The following is a 15,219-nucleotide window of genomic DNA, read 5'->3' as shown; positions in this document are numbered from 1 at the left end:
CATATTGGACACCCATTTGGAATGCCTGACGGGGAAAATTATTCTGGCTCTCAACAACTTATTAAGCTCAGTTTTTATCTGATTTTCTAAGTTAGGGTGTATTTTTCTGAGCTTTTGCTGGACAGGTTTTTCATTGTCAATCATAGGGATAGTGTGTTGAATGATAGAAGTGTTGTAAGTCTTCAGCTCATCGTAATTCCAGGCAAAAACGTTTTTGTACTGTCTCAGAAGACGAATGTACGCTGATTTCTCGTCAGGGGCTAGGCCATGGCCTAGGTTAACGTTTTGTGGCTTCTCGTCGGTTCCTAGGTTCACCGATTCATAGTTCAGAGTTGAACTGTAGAGTTTGGCATTAGCTGACCTTTTGAACCGACTTTTCAAATCATATAAATCTTCTAACTTGACCACTGATTTCGGTATAGCATTTTCTGTCGTGGCGGAAAAAGTCGTTTGTGCGGACACAACTGACCTCCCTAGGAGTCTAAACTCTCTAGCGACAAACAAGACAAAATGGAGCGATCTTTCTCTAAATACACCTTTTAAAACATGAAAACTACAAATGTTTTGGCTTACCTTATTCCAAAACGCTGTTGTTGTAGTCCGTCCTTGCCGATCCGGATGAGCTCCTCCTTCACATCAATTCCTGCAACCACAAACAAACAAACAATTACCAAGCACTTGCATCTCATATAATAAAACATATATTCAACATGCAGACCAAGGAACACATGAAATAACTCATTAACACAAGCTATTGAGAAAAATGAACCAGTTTGTATTAATAACGAAACAAAGAAACTCTTACAACCTGGCCTTGGTGTTGTGCAAGTTCCTCCCAGGGTCCATCAAGGGTTTTCCTCTACTTTGACAAAGCTCACCCACTTCCAAGTAGAATCAAGCAAAGACAATCTCTCCTCACAAGGTTCTAAATGGGAGTCCTAATTCCTGCAGCATTTACCCAAAGAAAATGTATAGCTTCAACCTCTCCTCCCTCTGGCTCAATGCCTTTATTTATAGTGCTGTAAGGAGGTTATTCAGGTCCACCATCAATGGGATAATCCCCCTCTTTGGGTGGGATAGCTCCCTTATTGATGGGATAAGTTCCTCCTTAATAGGGATACATGAACCAACTGGAGGCACATCCATTTCATCAAACCGACCTCTAGAAAGTTCTAGAAGTAACCACAAGTAACTTTTTTAAGATGAAACTTGCGCATTTTGCCTTTTACAGAAGGACGCACCTGTCCCTTAACATACAGAGCGTCCAAGGACGCGGCTTTTGTGAACATTGTGAGCGTCCCCGCAGGTAAGGCTAGAGAGAACCTGCGACCCCAGAGATAAACACATTTTTTACAAGACTTTCTCTCTTCTTTGAGTTTGAGATGGATAGCAGAGGCATAAGACTTGCCTAAGAGGGTAGCATGACTGTTGATTTGAGCCATACTAACTGTAAGTAGTCATGGTGACATTTTTTAGTGTAACAGATTGCCCCCTAAAGTTCGAAGCTTGGAATAGATTAGGGTTTTGTAATTCTAGGAAGGGTGAAGCGCTTTATTATTTCAAGGATTGTCTTGTGGATGACCTGGTTGGAACCTGCAATTTTCAACACAAAATACATGTATAAGATTATATCATCACTGAGGTAGGCATTCCCATACTCAGATTCAAAACTTTAACTAAAGGACTAACTACTCTGATACAGGAATGATCTTGCAGTACATCATTTTTATAGACTTTTGTAGACACAGTATGGACGCAGCCATCTGTTTATGATTAGTCTACATAGATAATGAATACAAAACTCCTCGCAGCCTGGATGGTAGAAACTGGATCCAGGGTCTTCACTTCTACTTCCCGAATTGGTACGATTCTAGCCATGTGATTAAATGATTTGATGTCGAACATGTTAGAAACCACTTGATTACCAGTCGATGATGTAAACTGTTAACAAGCGTGAGAGAGACCACCAGTAATGTCAATGGTTCTCAAAGTACCAAGCACAACCCGTGAAATGTGAATAGATGTTTTGATGTCGAACACTTCACGGAATCCTTTGATCGAAAGTCAATGATGTAAACTGACGTCAAAGGCGAGAAACCTGCCATTGATTCATGCAGACTTCAAGGTACTGTCGATTCCTAAGTCATCTTTCTAGATAATGTGTCGATGTCGATAGAAAGCGACCCGTTGCAGGCAAGCCCGCAACACGAAATCATTGTTCAAGTTGAAGAAATGTTGCTGTAAGGACTGACTCAGGGATGGTCAAATGGATGACAAGTATTTTGCAGATGAAAGTTTTGCTTGCAGACCTCTTGAACACATAACGACACGACAGATGGCTTGGTGACGAATAACTCAAAGTTAATCCCCGGAACCCGGTTAAAGACTTTCAAAGTGGTTTGATCAACTGTGAGGTAAAAGATTTCCCAACCCAGGTGAATGAAAAAGTGTCGTGTTCAAGAGTGGTAATAAAGTTTCTTTTGAGACAAAAGGTAACAAACAGGTTTATTCTTCTCTCTTTTCCCCCACCATTTCTGGCAAGTACCTCTTTATTTTTAACAAGCTTGAGGAGGATAACATATGCTTGATTATAAGCTCATCCTTCGGACGAGTCCAACCTAGTTTAAATTCGAACCCTAGGAAGGAGTGGTTCGTTCCTGTTTGTAATTGAACAGGTCCTCTACTGTAAAAGTTTAACGAGCCCAGTATAGGAGAAACTCAGCGTTTTTCAATTTTAGAGAGTCTGAAAAAACTAAAGGAGACTCCACGTTGAACTTTTTTGTATATTTGTGTCCCTCAAGCCCGAAAAAAGTATAAAATAATACCTGGGGGAACCGCTTGATCTTGCGACCAAGGAGTACTTTCATAATTAGTGCCACTGACCTGAAAAGTAAAAAGCGATCAAGGACACGTCGTTTTATTCGCGTATCGAGTTTGAAACGACAAAAACCCGGCAATCTTTTCCTGATTTTACGGTCAGAAAAGAGCTATAAGGGGACCGCCTTTTAGTTCCGTTTTAACGAGTGTAAAAGAAACACTCGGCAATCTTTTCATTTTTTAGGAGTCAGAAAAGGGCTTAAAGATGACTCTAAGGTTTCACTTTTTCGTAAGTTTTAACGAGTTCGAAAAAATGATAAAAATGTACTCACGGTTTTCATTTTTTCATAAATTTTAATGAGTTCGAAAAAGGGATAAAAATGTACTCATATGGCCGACTTTCAATTTATTTTACGAGGAGGAAAAGACGGAAAGAACTCGGCATTTTCATTTGTTTTACGAGAATGAAAGATAGCAAAATAATCTCGGGATTTTCATGAGTTTAATGAGTCTTGAAAATAACCAAAATTGACTCAAGATAGGTTTCATTTTTACAAAAGCTTGAAACAGATAAAAACTATGCTTCAAATTAGTTTCATTTTTACACAAGCTTGAAACAGAGATAAAACTGTGCTTGATGCCCCCTAAGCATAACTGTTAGAGCGCATGCCCCCCAGCTTCATTTCATTCAACTAAGGTGGATGAAATGAAGGTTCAAGAACGAGATCATTTGAAAGACTCGACCTAAAACTGTAAGAAAATTATGCAAAAACTGAAATAACTAACCTAAACGTACAACCTAACATCTATGAGGTCTAGTCAAACTCTCGACTCAAGTAGAGGAGGATTTGTTTCATTTTTTAACGAGCTTGACACAGGAAAAGAACTATGCTCGGATTCGGTTTCATGTTTACGCAAGCTTGAAACGAAAAACTATGCTTGTTATAAGTTCACATGCCCCCAGCATAATGACGCAAAACGAGGTACATGGATGAAATGAAGGTTTACTTTCAATATTTAACTTGAAAAGGGAGTTGTTTCATTTTTAAAGAGGTTGACACAAGAAAAGAACTATCCTCAGACCTGATTCATTTTTTAAACGAGGTTGACTCAGTAACAGGAACTGTCCTCAAAACCCTACTTTCTACAATCTACCTACATATCCTAAAATCTAGCTGATTCATTTTTTAATGAGGTTGACTCAGTAAAAGAACTGTCCTCATGCTAGCCTATTTCATTTTTTAACGAGGTTGATACAGGAAAAAACTATCCTCGTACACACTGATTCATTTTTTAACGAGGTTGACACAGTAAAAGGAACTTTCCTCGTTACAGCCTATTTCATTTTTTAACGAGGTTGAGAGAGGAACAAACTATCCTCGTACAGCCTATTTCATTTTTTAACGAGGTTGATACAGGAAAAAACTATCCTCGTACAGCCTATTTCATTTTTTAACGAGGTTGATACAGGAAAAAACTATCCTCGTAACATTGATCATGGCTTCCAACTGGAAGAAATACATGTCAATGGACACACCTTGATCATGGCTTCCAAAAGGTCTTCATCCGAAGGAAGAATAGTTTTTTGGAAGGAACACACGTCAAGGGACTCAAAAGGGATAAGAAAATCGTGTTCAAATAATCCCATAGAGTTTTCCATGTCAATTACCGGATCTAAATCAACAGTGAGAGGCTCACTTACATCGGTAACTGAAAACATGGGACCAGTTGCCACATAATTAACCCGTGGCAGGGTAGATACCACTTTAGAATCAGGAACATTTAGGGGTGTCATATTATTGGTAGTTGAGATAAGACTAGGGAACGAAAGCTGGTATACACTCACAATACTGCCATTGTGAGGGAAAGACATCACGCGAAAGAGTGTCGATACGACAGCTTTCATTGCATAAACATAGTCTCGCCCAAGGAGTAAATTGAAATCAAAGGGACCTCGAACTACCATAAGATCAATACAGACAGTTTTACCTTCCAAGGTAAGAGAAAACTTAGGAAGGATCCCTAAAGGTTCACTAATGGTTCTGTTAAAAGCTTTCAGATTCTGCGTAATAGGCGCAAGCTGAGGGGAACCCAAAGCTTTCCAAACAGTTGAGGATAAAATACTAACAGAAGCACCTTCATCTACCTGAGTACGATGTATGTCCCTACTACCAGCCTTAACAATGATTTGGAAAGGGATGGAGGAAGGAAGACGAGGTTCTGTCAGTCTATTCCAATCAAAGGAAAAGACCTCAGTACTTGGAGGGGGTTCTGTAGAAACAGGTGAAATGCCCCCCGGCATAGAAGAATCTGATGTAACAAGAAGAACCTGAGCGGTATGAAATTGACTCTCGAAAGGGAGAGTGTGATCGACCGAATGTGAAATTGAATCGACCACTTGATCAACTAACGGATCATCAACCTGAGTGACATGAGTTTCACTCTCCAATGGGAGAGTGTGATCGACTGTACTTGAATTTAAATCAATCACTCCGTCAGTTGACGGTAGGTTGGGAGAAAGTTTACGGTAACCAGTTGGAAATTCTTGCTGTGGAACAGTAAGTTTTTCCAACAATGTTGAGGCTTCATCCATGTGAGGGCAAATGTGAGTTTGATGACTCCCTTTGCATAACTTACAAGGAAACCTAACTTTACCCTTTTTCCCAGGAACCTGACTATCACTGGTTGATGGATCAACGGAAAGTTGATGAGATTTTTCTGACCATACTTCCAAGACCTTTGGAATACCAGGACAATTGACAAGGAAGTGGTCACCCTTACAAAGCCTGCAAGGGTATTTGGGTTTACGATGCATGTCGGAATTTTCCTCAACAAAACTAACACTTACAGCCATGGTTGGTTGGTTGACTTCTTTCTTATCTTGCTTCTTCTTCTTCTTCTTCTTCTTCCCTTTCTTCTTCTTCTTAGCCTCCTGGTTACTAACATCAAGGCTTTTACCAGGCGAAGAGGAAGAAATGGAGGAAGAAAGATTAGGCGAAGAAGGTAAAGGGTCAACAGAAGGTTGGTGATGTTGAGATGGTGAACTCTGTTGAGGTGAAGCATCCGGTTGAGATGGAACAATTGGAGTATTTTGGGCCAACGAAGTTGAAAATAACCATATCGGTAAACCTATTGTAAATCCAGGTAATGACAAAGTAGCCATATAAGGAGGACCAACATTTCCAAAGTAAGGAAAAGTACTAGGATTCTCATTAGGAGGGGTTCCTAGGTTGATAAATTCCGGAACATTTGCCATTATATTCAACTTCAGTGAATTTTATTAACAATTTAAAACTAAAATTAACAATTCACAATTCACACTTAACAACTAAAATTCACAATTCACACCTATGGTCTCTAAAAGTAAAAACAAACAAATTAACACGCGCTATCAAATCTAGGAGTCAAACCACACACAAACAGTAAGCTCTCCGGACCGAAAACACTAGTTGGTGATGAAGCCCAACCTCGCAGAATTCAGTACAGAAATGGCGGGTGGAACAGTTACCCCGACAACCTGCTTAATGAATAGACCGGCACAAGTTCCTCCACTTTAACCGTCTCGAAGTGAAGTGAACCCCCCGGAAAATCCAAGTGAGTATAACCGACGTCTGCTCCAGGTACAGTGGGACCTTCCCTCCACCGTCACCTCGGTAGAACCCTAAATATTATGGTCACTAAGGTCACCAACAGTAACAAATACACCTGGGGGAACAGTCTAAACTCCGACAGCACGCAAGGGCAGAGTAGCAAGCTCAATCCCCTTACCGGTTCCTTGACAACAATCCAAGGTTTACCGATAAGTGACCCCTGGCTCCTCGACAATGGTTAATCCGAGGTTTACCGTTTGTAATACGTATTGTCTGACGTCATTCCCAACGAGGGGGGAATGATCCCCTCACTGGTTCGGACACGAGCTCGTGCTTCTCCTTTAAGAGGAGCTTTCCCAGAGTGCAATTGAAACAATTGGATTTATTCTACTCAAGATAAACTATCTGTTTGGTTTTGTAGTCTTGGAGAGTTAAGTACTCACCTACTCCAAGACCCTAGCCTAAGCTATGTTGGTGTTTCAGAGCCCTAGAAATGTAAAAAATACTAGATGAATTTTAATTAAGCGCTGTGTTATTAAGGCTGTTATTACTCAAATGGGTAAATGGAGATGAAACCAATGGTGTTATGACCCGACTCAACTGAATGCAATCGAATATGATAATGCAATCCTTTCAATTTGATGAATCCTAACTAGAGTAAGGAGAGAGTTTCCATTCACTTCCAACAATGCAAAAAATTGATCATTAAGAGAAAATATAACAAATCCTCTAATGCACTAATTTTATCAAGAAAAACTAATGCAAATCAATTCCAAACCATTTTTTTTATTTTTTATTTTGTGTAAATTCAAACCAAAGAAAACTGATCTAAATCTACGATTGATTTTTCAAAATGTAAACTATGCAATTGTAATCTAAGCACAATTCACTTGAAAAGTATGCAAATGTAATCTATGCACATTTTTCATTCATATTCTGAAAATGAGAATTCTAATTGTGCAAATGTGATCTATGCAAAAGAATTCTCAAACACAAGACGATTCTAATGTGATCTAAGAACCAATCAAGTGCAAATTGAGAAAATTGGGTGAGAGTTCCAAAGATCAAAACATAAAAACACTCAAAGGCGATTAACACTCATACACAATTTAGCCCCCCCCGGCGAATGAGGGGGAAATTTTTTTTGCAAAAAAAAAAGCAAAAAAATGCAAAATTGTGAAAAGACTGAGAGAAACCTCCAAGTAATGACCAAAGGAAATCAAATTAAGAATTTCTCAAAAAAGAGACTCAAAACACCCAATTGATGAAAGCTAAAAGCAGGAATGCTAATGAAACAAGTTCAGGTGAAGATTCTTGACAGGGTACTAAAGGATCTGGGCAGAAAACACTAAGAAAAAACAAAATCTAGAAGCAATTAAAGCAAAAATGGAGTTTTCCTAAATTTTTACAGGAAGACGCAGGCAACCCGTTAGAACAGGCGCGGGCCCGCTCTGTGCAAACGGCAACAGCGCGTCCAAAGACGCACTGTGCAGTACTCAGAGGGTGCGTCCTTCTGGAAAAGTTAAGAAAAACCAAATCTAACTAAATCTAAAGCTAAGCCACCCAAATACTAATTCTCACAGTCAAAAACCAGAAAATAAAAATGATTTTCTCAGAGAAAAGTTCACACAAAGGAAAAGACTTTTCTCATCAATGGAATCCCCAGTGGAGTCGCCAATTTGTCGTGGCGGAAAAAGTCGTTTGTGCGGACACAACTGACCTCCCTAGGAGTCTAAACTCTCTAGCGACAAACAAGACAAAATGGAGCGATCTTTCTCTAAATACACCTTTTAAAACATGAAAACTACAAATGTTTAGGCTTACCTTATTCCAAAACGTTGTTGTTGTAGTCCGTCCTTGCCGATCCGGATGAGCTCCTCCTTCACATCAATTCCTGCAACCACAAACAATCAAACAATTACCAAGCACTTGCATCTCATATAATAAAACATATATTCAACATGCAGACCAAGGAGCACATGAAATAACTCATTAACACAAGCTATTGAGAAAAATGAACCAGTTTGTATTAATAACGAAACAAAGAAACTCTTACAACCTGGCCTTGGTGTTGTGCAAGTTCCTCCCAGGGTCCATCAAGGGTTTTCCTCTACTTTGACAAAGCTCACCCACTTCCAAGTAGAATCAAGCAAAGACAATCTCTCCTCACAAGGTTCTAAATGGGAGTCCTAATTCCTGCAGCATTTACCCAAAGAAAATGTATAGCTTCAACCTCTCCTCCCTCTGGCTCAATGCCTTTATTTATAGTGCTGTAAGGAGGTTATTCAGGTCCACCATCAATGGGATAATCCCCCTCTTTGGGTGGGATAGCTCCCTTATTGATGGGATAAGTTCCTCCTTAATAGGGATACATGAACCAATTGGAGGCGCATCCATTTCATCAAACCGACCTCTAGAAAGTTCTAGAAGTAACCACAAGTAACTTTTTTAAGATGAAACTTGCGCATTTTGCCTTTTACAGAAGGACGCACCTGTCCCTTAACATACAGAGCATCCAAGGATGCGGCTTTTGTGAACATTGTGAGCGTCCCCGCAGGTAAGGCTAGAGAGAACCTGCGACCCCAGAGATAAACACATTTTTTACAAGACTTTCTCTCTTCTTTGAGTTTGAGATGGATAGCAGAGGCATAAGACTTGCCTAAGAGGGTAGCATGACTGTTGATTTGAGCCATACTAACTGTAAGTAGTCATGGTGACATTTTTTAGTGTAACATTGTCAGTGCTACTTTGTTGTATTTGGTGATCATGATGGCCTTCGTCGATTATCTGATTTGAGTAGGATCCTTCAGAGGTGAGGAAACTTACGATGTTTGGATCGTCGTTGAATACTCTCCAGTTGGTGATGTTGTCAGGGATGGACGGTCTAAAGATTAATTCTATTGAAAACCTATCAGGACTAAAATCTTCGGAAGGAATCAGTCTAGAGGCTACGTTAGCTAACAGGTCTGTGCTCGCGTTTTGAATTCTTGGAATTGACGAGATGTTGAATGCTATGAAATGTGCAGTGAGATCTTGAACTAACAATTGATAGTGCTTTAAATGACTTGACAGGCAGTGTATGGTGTTACGTACCTGTTTTACGACGATCTCAGAATCTCCAAAGACTTGAAGATACTTAACGTTCAATCTGATTGCTTTGTATAGGCCTTGAACCAAGCCTTCGTACTCCGTTGTGTTGTTCATGTAATCGAACTCAAGTCTGCATGTGAGCATAATCTTGTTCCCATCTGGGCTGATCAGAACGCATCCTGCTCCTGCTCCCTCATTGGATTTAGACCCGTCAAAATATAACTTCCAAAATAAAGATGTATTTACAGAATTATCTAAAAAACTAAAACATTTTGAGTCATCAGTTTGGGAGAAATTTTCAACTTGGGATAAAACTGAATTCTCTAAGTAAGGTGAAATATGAGCATTGAAATTGCCGAGGAAAGAATCTACTGCGTAATTGCCTACAATGCTGCTATTGTATGTTATGGCTTCATTTTCTCCTTCTAGTTCCGTCACTATGTATTTTTGGTGCAACTCTTGTTCAACCTTTATCTGATTTGGTTTACCATTGTATGGTAACCACATGTGCGACCAGTCGGTTGAGAAATATCCATGGAGTTTCTCCGACCAATCCCTACTAAGAATCAAACCATAGAACTCAGGGATATCAGCTACTAGAATGTCGATAACCTGACACACTTTTGGGTTAGACGACAATCTTATGGTCACGTGATTAAGTTCACCAATCACTTCGACTTGGGATCGATCAAGTTGAACTATACCTACTGCAGATTTTTGAGGTTGCACATTCAATTTGGCACATATTGACCTGGGTAAAATATTCGTTGAAGCACCAAAATCGACCAAGCAATTGTGCACGTTTTTATTGAAGATTTCATATGTGAGAAGAAAAGGAGGAGTATGAGATCTTGATCTTCCTCCAATCAAGGCGATGTCATTTGGATCAATCTTATTGATCGCATTGGTTGGAGGCCTTCCCAGATTGTGGGAAGCTACAGCTGTAGGTAAGGATGTAGTAGGCACAACATGTAATTCTTTCATCATTATTTTCTGCTGGTGTTTCAACTTACTCAATTCATAAAGAGTGATGTTAGCCCTAGTCTTCTTCATGTCATCAATGATGTTATACTCCATTTCATCCGACACTATCAGTGTTCTTGATGGAGGTGCTTGATCAGATTGGACTGGGCTAAACTGGGTCACTTTAGCAGTTGTCTATTTTGTTGCGACCTTATCTTTTGTTGCAGGGCTTGCGCCCTTTTGTTTTGGGGTAGTTTGGGGAGGATCAAGTTGATTTTTGCTTCTCGTGCTAACAGGAAATGCTTCTTGATCCTCTTCTTGTGGGAGGATGAAGTCCCACATTCCTTGTAGTTCCACCACTTCTTCATCCTCGGTCTGCCCTTCAGTGGTATTCTCTTCTTCTTCTTCTTCAGATTCGACGTTTGAGACAGCGTTGGGTGGCTTCGTCTCCATGGGAGGGTTTCTTTTAAAAGTCCTGAAAGGCTTTCTTGAAGACATTTCTGCTACTTTTTTTCTTATATCAATCATCTCATTGGACATGGCCTTTAATGCTTTTTGTAATCCTTCCATATCGAAAGGATCTTTCGTTTGCTTCTTCTTGGTGTCTTCTTTGAAAGAGATCTTCTTAGATTTACATTCTTCAATTGCAGATCTCTTTTCAAGGGCTACTACGCGTTTTTCAACTGCTAACACCTCTGTTAAGTTTTCAACTATGGTTGTCTTGCTTGCCCTATCTACGAAGATAGCCAAGTTAGATGGTAAGGCCGTGATGTACCATTCACATCTTACTTCCTCGCTGGGTTGTGAAGCAGTGGGGATTTTGTTGAGGATCTTATTGAACCGTAAGTTAAAGTCTTTAATGGGTTCTCTAGCCTCAGCCTTAAGATTAGATAGGTCATTGATCAATGTCGCCGTGGATCTGTCATCACCAAACTTGGTGAGGAACTGACTTTGAAAAATGTCCCAGCTTGTGATGGATCCGGAAGGTAACGAAAAGTACCACGACCCGGCTGTTCCTTGCATTGTATAAGGGAAAAGCCGGACAACAGAGTCTTCGTTAGTAACTCCGTTGAGATTAACAGAAAGAATGAAATTATTGATATGTTCTTCGGCTAGCATGCCTGCATCTGGATTGAATCTAGGCAGCCATTTCTCAGGATGGGCCAGTATAGGGCTCAGGGGTGGAGGCATTAAGACTGCCCCAGGATTGTTCCATGGAGACTGGGCCATCGTTGAGCTTCTAGTCAATGGAAGTGCAGAAGATGATCCCTGATGCTGAGAAGATGAAGATACTATGATCTTTGATGATCGCGGAGGAAGGGTTGCGGAAGATGGATGAGTGATCTGGGGTGAAGATGTGGGTGGCTGACTTCGCGGTGAGGGAGTTGAAATGGACGAGGTAGATGAAAGAGTCTCTCTATCAGACTCTGGAAGTGCTTTCCTTGCTCTTTTCCTAGTGGGGAGATGGATTTCAGTTGGCTCGATGCCAAACTTTTCACTCTTCAATCTGGTCAGGGGATGAGTAGGGTTGTACTGCGAAGTCACGTTGCCTTTAGATTTATCAGACCTCTGAGTAAAAATAGAGAATCCCTGGAGTTTACGAATCAAAGTTTGAAGTTCAGGGGGATCAATGATAAGTTGGTCTGATATATTAGAGTGTGTAGCAGCGGTGGATGCCCGAGCGACTTCTAGCTCCGAGTTTAATCGTACCGGAGAAGTCGGGGGAGTTGGTGAGGGTGATTTGCTCTCAGAATGGTATTTAGATTTTGACTTATGCGCCATTCATAGCTCGTGCCCTCCTTCTAGCGCCAAATATGTTGAGGGCCCCGAAATCGGGTCAACAACAAGGGGGATACCCACCCGGTCCGGAACCTGGTTGGCGGCTCCTTGCCCATTTGATGTAGCGGGTCCGAATGGGGATAACAGGACCAGCTTCCCGATGCATGGGATGTGTGTGTGTGTAGAGTTTGATTATGTTGATTCTGGAAGCATTCTAAAACTAATTTAAATCTAACTCGCAAACTGATTCTAAGCTACAGTAATCTAATGAAAACAACATATGTGATCTACACTAACCCGGGATATATCTTTTCCATTATGCGATTTAGAAAGATTTCATATAATAACTGGTAATAAAAATCATTCAGCTATCACAAGAATATAAACCATTTAAGATGAACCATTCTACATAAGAAGTTAAACAAAACAGTTGTGAACAGCATATCGCATAAATAATCATTCATATGTCAAGCATAAATAAATGAGTCCACCGTACAAAAGTGCCAAATGATAACCCATATGCTCATACATTAACATATAAACAATATCAGCTGCATATCACTCTAAGAATATAAGCAGAAATTCGTCAAGAGATAAAAGTACAATTTATGACTGATTTTTACTCACAGACTTCAAGCAATAATGATTTATCTCTACTTGTTCTAATATCTACTAAGAGTACAGTAGTGCAACATCAGTAGCAAACATTAAAATGCAAACATAAATAAATCTCGATCCTTCCATTCATCAAAACCTCCTCTGAGGGTGCAGAAGTGCATGTTCCGACGACAAGTTTTTGACAAATTTTTGGACCCTTCTCCAAATGCCATGAGTGTTGGCATTATGATTCAGGTGTTGTCCTTGATGGCAAACCCATTCAGGTGATAAATCAAGAAGGACGCTGGAAATATGTTCAGCCAGTGCGTCCCCGCAGGTATACCATACAGAACCCGCGTCCAGGGACGCAGGCCAGCCGTTCAGGAGGTGCGTCCGCCCAGTGCACACATTTCAAGGCAGAGAAAAGCACGTGGGGGTTTCTTGTGTGGTATCTAGCCGACGGTTTTGTGTTTCTATGGTGTCGGCTCGTGGTATTGTTCCATGTTTTGGGGAGAAGCTTGCCTATATAAAGCAAAGGAGTTCATTTGGATTAGGCATCATCTTGGTTGAATATCTTTTGGTGAGATCTAGTCCAGATCTATGAAGGCGAATCTTCTAATGGACTGTGATCTCTATGGCGCATGATCAGATCTGTGGATCTGAGTGTTTGGGTTGGTTCTGAAGTCCTCTTATCTTCTATATCTGAAGGGACGCAGATTCAGTGAAGGGAAAGTGCGCCGGGACGCAGTACAATAAAGGCTCAGGTGCGTCTCTGAGGCAAAGGACGCAGCGCGACTGTGTTATTGGGTGCGTCTCTGAAGCAAAAGACGCGGCGCGACTGTGTTATTGGGTGCGTCTCTGAAGCAAAAGACGCGGTGCGACAGTGTCTTTGGGTGCGCCGGTCGCAGCTAAGCATAGAGGAACAGTGCGTCTGCACGCCGAGCAGCAGAAGGTAGACTGCGTCCAGTCGCAGGCCACAGAAATAAAATATGCGTCCCTGTCTTGAGATGATCTGTTGACTGTATATTTCTATTCGTAAGGTGTTCTGGGTTATTTCTGTAATTACTGATCTGATATCTGTAGTGGACTGTATCTGTTGTATACTTGTTGATCATTTGATTCTTCATGAAAAGAAGTAGGGGGTTGTAGCTCCCTTCCAGGAGAGACTGGAAAACGAGAGAGAGTTGTAGCTCTCTGCAGGTTGCAGCCTGCGTGCTGGTAAAGGACTGCACCAGCACAAAATCATTGTAAAAAGAATTTCTTGAAAGAAGATAGAGACATATTGCAGCAGGTGGTTTTCTCCCGCATTGGGTTTCCACCTTACATCTTGTGTTCTTTGGTGTGACTGTCTATTTTCTTTATTCATGCTCATTGTTTTATGGTACTGATATGCAAGAATAATTCAAAAGATCAAATAAGGAAGATTTGGTAATTTGCTAGATAATACTGATTCACCCCCCCTCTCAGTATTATTTCCAACAATTGGTATCAGAGCAGGTCCTTCAGAAAAGCTTGATCGCTTGAAGGTAGATCGTTCATCATGAGCAACTACGAGAGAGAAGCATCAATCAGGCCACCCGTCTTCGATGGGACAAACTTCAATTATTGGAAGGTAAGAATTACTGCATATCTTCAATCTCTTGGTACAGAAGTTTGGAACATTGTAGAAACAGGCTATGCCTTTCCTTCAGTTACTCCTACAGATTCAGCTGAGAAAAAGCAGTATGAAACAAATGCAAAAGCAGTCAGTACTCTATTAGGAAGCATATCCCAAACAGAGTTCATGAAGGTCATGCACTTCAAATCAGCAAAAGAGATATGGGACAAAATGATCACTAGCTATGAAGGAGATGAACAGGTAAAAGAAGCTAAACTTCAAACTCTCAGGATTCAATATGAGACTCTCAAGATGTACAATGATGAAAGTGTGGCTAATTATTTTCTTCGGGTAGATGAGATTGTTAATTGTATGAAAAATTTGGGTGAAGAAATAAAAGAGACTATAGTAGTTCAAAAGATTCTAAGATCATTATCCCCCAAGTTTGAATCTAAGGTATCTGCAGTAGAAGAAAAGGAAAATCTCCGTGTTCTCACTATGTCTCAGCTGCATGGAATTCTAACTGCTTATGAAATGAGAAAGGGAGGTCCATCAGACAGAAGGGAAGCCGCTTTTAAAGCATCAGGCAAAGAAGATCACTATGAAGCAAGTCATGTTCCAGAAGAAGAGGAAGAAGAATCAAATTTTGTCAGAAATCTTCAAAGGGGTTCTGGAAGGTTCAGAGGTAAGCTACCTTTCAAATGCTTTGCTTGTGGAAGAGTAGGTCATTATGCTGCAAAATGCTCTTATAAGGATAAAGGAAAGGAACCAGTTAGATGGAACAAG

The sequence above is a fragment of the Pinus tabuliformis genome, chromosome 6, assembly GCF_031772625.1.
Source record: "Pinus tabuliformis cultivar Carrire ecotype Pingquan chromosome 6, CPIR1, whole genome shotgun sequence".
Lineage (NCBI taxonomy): Eukaryota > Viridiplantae > Streptophyta > Pinopsida > Pinales > Pinaceae > Pinus > Pinus tabuliformis.
This window is presented reverse-complemented; position numbering follows the sequence as displayed.